Here is a 6,178-nt window from a genome sequence, read left to right on the forward strand (position 1 = left end):
CATTATAGCATTACTAACACATAACGTATTACACAAACTTTATTTATTTACAAGATTAGTGAGATACTATTAATAGAAATATAAACTAATACAACTTAACAGGAAAGTAAACAATCAAACTATTTCATATTCATTATCTACAGGATGATTAACATATCCTTCTGGGATTGTAAAGAAATCTGAGGCATCTAAATTAATGGGCTCAACATTATCTTCAGAGATAAAGTTTTCCTCTACGTCATTATCTGTTTTCTTAAGGGAAGCCTGATAGAATTTCACCAGATGCTTTGGCGTACGACAGATACACAACCAGTGTCCCTTTCTTCCACATTGATAATATTTATTTTTAGTGTTCATCCTTGATGCTGCTTCAGGAGCTTCACCCTTCTTTTTACACTGCTGGTGTTGAGGGTCATTGTTTATTGCAAAGCGATCACTCTGATTAAAATACCTTTCACGACCATGACCACGACCACGACTGGTGCCAGAATTTTTTTCACACCTGGTTTGATGAAAATGTGCAGCATTCACTTCAAGGAATAGAGCAATACAGGAGGTCGAATTTTGTGATTTCTCATTAAAAGCTTATTATGTTGTTTAGCAACAAGAAGATGAGCAATCAATTCAGAATACTTTTTAAATCCCATTTCTCAATATTGCTGCTGCTGGAGCATACTCGAGGCAGAAAAAGTAGAGAATGTTTTCTCTAACATGTTGTGATCAGTTATATTTTCTCCGCATAAATTCAACTGCGATTTAATTTTAAACATCACAGAATTATAATTAGTTATATTTTTAAAGTCTTATAATCTCAAATGAGTCCATTTATAATGTGCCTGCGAAAGGACGACCATCTTCAGGTGGTCATATCTTTCTTTTAAATGATTCTACAATATAAGTGGATCCTTAATTGTGAGGTATTCCATTTTCAAACCTTCATCAAGATGATGACGAAGAAATATCATGGTCTTAGCTTTGTGTTAATTTGATGCCTGATTTTCATTTTTGCTGGTGTCTGCCAGACCCATCGCATCTAAATGTATTTCAGCATCCAGTGCCCAAGACATGTAAGTTTTGCCCGATATATCTAAGGCAACAAATTCAGGTTTGAATACATTTGACATTATTTAAGAAAAGTAAATAATTACCTTTTTTACCTGGATTTGCTCGAAATGATAGAGACTCGTGCTGATAACGTAATATAAAATTAAAAGTGAAAATAAAACACATAAAATGGAGAGAGTAAAATTAGTAATTCAACTTTCCTTAAATGATCAAGGCTATTTATAGCCAAATACATTCATGGAATCTTATCTAACTTAAAGAGGTGGGATATGACTGTGTTTGTGCCTATTAGAAATAAAGCCACACGTCTTTGTTATTGACACATGGACTTCCACATGTGTCCATAACAACTGATCAATTTTTGAAAGCAATTGAATTTTTGTTTGTTTATTGTTACTTCCTAATTGTTTGTGTAATTTTGACTTAGTTATCAAGGTTTTAAAAATAATGAAGAGTAATTTTGAATATTATGGTCTTAGATTAAAAATAAATAGAGAGTATTAAAATATCTTCTTATGATCTTAAACATGTCATGTGAAAAATTGAAATTAAAAAAGTTGCTAAAGAAGAAAGAATCTTTATTTTTCAAATGAAAAGAAGAAAAGTATAGTAAATAAATTGAAACAGATAAAGTATTACTTTAAGAACTCTTTTATTACTTATATTTATGGATAAATTTCATTCATGGTCACTTAACTTTGTATCTATTACACAAAGATCACTTTTATTTCATTCATTTCATCCATGGTCACTTAACTTTGTATCTATTATGCAAAAGTCACTTTTCTTTCATTCATTTCATCCATGGTCATTTAACTTTACTTCGACCATCACAAAAGTCACTATGACCGGATATTACAATAATTCCATCAGAAAAATAATGTGGCAACCTTAATTAGTTCTTAATTTTAATTTAAGTGAATATTTAATATATTACTCATATCTTGATCTTTTTTATATGTGCACAACCCAATTTTCCTTATGGATTATTTAATGAAAGAATATCAATTTCTTAATAGATTAGATTACCTAATGAAGACTATTTTCATAAAAAAAATTGGTTGATATTTTTATGAAATATTTCATAATATTGCATTCATCAGCCAAAAAGGCACATCAAAAAAGAGTGATAAATAAGATAAATTCTTCAAAACACATAAAATAGAAATACATGTATGATATTATTTTAAAAAAATAAATTATTTTAATTCCTTGAAGATAAATCAACATGCTAAAGATAGTTTTAAAATAAAATCTTTTTAATTGTGTCATTGAATAAGTATTGTCAAAATTTGTACAAATAATGTTATATTAACGTACAGTTATGTTAATAAAAGTTACAAAATATAAGTACTCTAATAGATAAAGAAATTATAGGATATCTAATTTTTATATTTATCAATTAAATTTATTAAACAATATATAATTCATCAGAAATTGAATATTATAATAAAAACTTTTAAGAGAATTAATCGATTAGTCAAACAATTAAAATATAAAGACAAACTCAATAAATAGAGTAGTTTATCACGTTATTATGATATATCGAATGCAAAGACTCAAGTGGCAAGAAAAAGAATATATGAAAAAAATAATTTTATCAATTACATGTCACAATTTTAGAGGGAGAAAAATAATTTTATCAACTACATGCCATAATATTAGAGGAAAAAAATAATTTACCAACGCATGTCTCAACTTTAGAGGATTTTAAGAATATATAAGTATAATTTTATTTCATAAAAATATCAACCAATTTTTTTTTATGAAAATAGTCTTCATTAGGTAATCTAATCTATTAAGAAATTGGTATTCTTTCATTAAATAATTCATAAGGAAAACTGTGTTGTGCACAGATAAAAAGGGTCAAATATATGAGTAATATATTATATATTCACTTAAATTTAAATTAAGAACTAATTAAGGTTGCCACATTATTTTTCCAATGAAATTATTGTAAAATCCGATCATAGTGACTTTTGTGATGGTCGGAGTAAAGTTAAATGACCATGGATGAAATGAATGAAAGAAAAGAGACTTTTGCGTAATAGATACATAGTTAAGTGACCATGGATGAAATGAATGAAAGAAAAATGACTTTTGCGTAATAGATACAAAGTTAAGTGATCATGGATGAAATTTACCCTTATATTTACCTATGAGATTATTTCTTTTTTCATTAATAAATTTACTATCTTAAAAGTTAAAACTGCATTATTTTATTCTTTAGCGACGTTAATTAGTTTTGTATATTTTGAGTATGTGTGTATATATATTGAGTTGTGACATAAAATATTTTTTAAAATAAAAATATTGAATAATAATTCGTTGAGGTTAGAAATATTTAAAGCTGAAGGTGAAAAAATGAGTCTGGAAGTTATTATAACTAAGTTTGGACAAGAATTTAACTTGATAAAGCAAAAGTTGAAAATTGTGAGTAGTAATAGCTTTATTTCTTTCGTATAAAATGTTGATTAAATGTGATTTTCAATGTTTCAGCGTTATTTCAATACTAGAATTAATGATAATTTCATTAACAATTACGAATTAATTATTTAACTTTTAAAATTTTGTTTATTGTTCAAGAGTCTACCATAATTTAGAATTAATGATAATTACATTAACGTAATTTCTATAAGACCGTTAATATACATAATTAAAAAGAAACAAATTATTTGACTTGTAATTAAAAAAAAAATAATTAGATAGTGTAAACGGGCCCGTGAGGAGCACGGCCTTTCACATTACTAGTATTACTAGATATCTGTTATAAAATAATAAAGAACAAGAAGAAGAGTAGAGAGAATAGATAGAGTATTTCTTCTCTTGAGGGATGAGAGATCGTATAATTGTCAATATAATGAACAAAACCCCTCTATTTATAAAGAAAATTTACTCCTAGTCTGAGTAAAAGATGGATGCTTCAAATTCTAATAGATATCAAAGTAGATCTTGATAGACATTCACTGTAATATAAATACATTTATAACACTCCCCCTTGAATGTCTAATTGGTAGATAATCTGCCTCGTTAAAACCTTACTAGAAAAAACTCAGTAGGCAAAAAAATCTAGTGAAGGAAAAAGAGTACACATCTCTAATAATACGCATTTCGGCTGCCTCATTAAAAACCTTACAAGGAAAACCCAGTGGGACAAAATCTCGTAAGGGAAAAAGAGTACAACGCGTATTAACTTCCCCTAATTAGAACATCCTTGACCTTTACATCTCGAACTTGTGCAGCATCTTCTTGAAAATTGCAATTGGAGAAGATTTGGTGAATAAATCAGTCACATTGTCAGTTGAACGAATCTGTTGCACATTAATATCATCATTCTTTTGTAGCTCATGTATGTAGAAAGATTTGGCAAAATGTGCTTCGTTGTATCTCCATTTATGAATCCTCCCTTAAGATGTGCTATGTATGCTAAATTATCTCTGTATAAAATTGTGGGTAAATTGTCATATTTCACACCATATTTTTCTCGAATAAGATGTATCATGGACCTCAACCATACACATTCTCGGCTTGCTTCATGAATAGCTATTATCTCAGAATGATTCGATGAAGTGGCTACGATAGACTGTTTTGTATATCTTTAAGATATGGCAGTACCACCACATATAAACACATAGCCTATTTGAGATCGAGTTTTATGCTAGTCAGATAAGTACCCATCATCAGCATGACCAATAAGATCGGGACTACGATCTTTAGAATAAAACAAGCTCATGTGTTTTATCCCATTTTGATGTCTCATAGTAGGAGCAGAAATATACCTTGCTAACAAATTGACTGAAAAGGCTATAGGCCTTGTAGTATTTGCAAGGTACATGAGTGCATCAATTGCACTAAGATATGGTACTTCATAACCAATCCAATTCGATATATTTTGAATTTCAACAAATAATCTATTGCTTTGAAAACTCTCCAAGAGTTCCAATGATGTTCAAGCAATAAGCTTATACAATATAAGGATTATAAATAAGTTTCCCAGAAACTTTTATATGCTTCAAGCAGTTTGAATCCTTAAAATTTTTCACATAAGTTTTGTCAAGTGACAATATTCAACATTGCATGAGTGACATCTTCAAGTGCTTAGACTGCAAATCAAATAAGTTTTATGCTTACCAAAATGCATCCTTTCATGTCACTTGATAAATGTTTCTACGTCAGCATGCTTAAATAAACTTAGAATTCAGATCCTCGTAATCTTTCACAATATTGCGTCAATATTGTGTCAAAGATATTGATGATATATCATTTTGTATCGGTTCACAATGCGACATAACATTTTGAGATCTCATTACTTCATTATTTTCAGGCACATGAACCTTACATAAGATTTCATGAAGTGTTATGTTGTAGGCTTTTCAAGAGTTCATTGCCTTCTTATTATGATTATTTGCTCCTTATTTTTCAAGGACTATTTCATTTGGAACCGATTAGTCTATCACGCTTCACGCGTGCATAGACTCTGTCCTTTAGGAACACAACATAAGAGCACTTGCGCTTAATATGAGATGCTTTCGGCATTTGACTTGAAATAGCGCTAATAATCTCCCCCTAATGTTAGGAAAACTAACATATATCCTCTACTTCTTTGAGGAATCCATCGTTGTGCATTATGGTATATTCATTAATCATATACCGCACATCAAAATTATTAGATGGAATAATTGATTCCCGACCTTAAACCAATTGAGAGGGAAGAAATAATCATAATTCATTGGTCTAATGCATACAAATGCTATTGCAATATATCATATTTCATACTATTACATTAAGTTTTGTTCTCATTAACAATGGTTTAGATATTTATCGAAGACATTCAATGCTAAACCATCACCATCAAGAAGAATTATCTTGATTACACAATCTGAAAATTATGCTCAATTTATATTGAACAAGTAACTTTATGAACGTCAAACGTAGGTTGACCATGAATGTACATGTGATCATCTTATTGATGCATCTTTTCAACATATCACATGATAGGTGAACGGGCCCTTATTTACCTTTTATAATTTTCAGATTTGAAGGGATTCAATCTCAATATTAGTTGGTCCAACCAACTTGTCATGAGAACAAACGACATAAACAATTCTTGAAG

Source organism: Capsicum annuum, chromosome 6, assembly GCF_002878395.1.
Source record: "Capsicum annuum cultivar UCD-10X-F1 chromosome 6, UCD10Xv1.1, whole genome shotgun sequence".
Taxonomy (NCBI): Eukaryota; Viridiplantae; Streptophyta; class Magnoliopsida; order Solanales; family Solanaceae; genus Capsicum; species Capsicum annuum.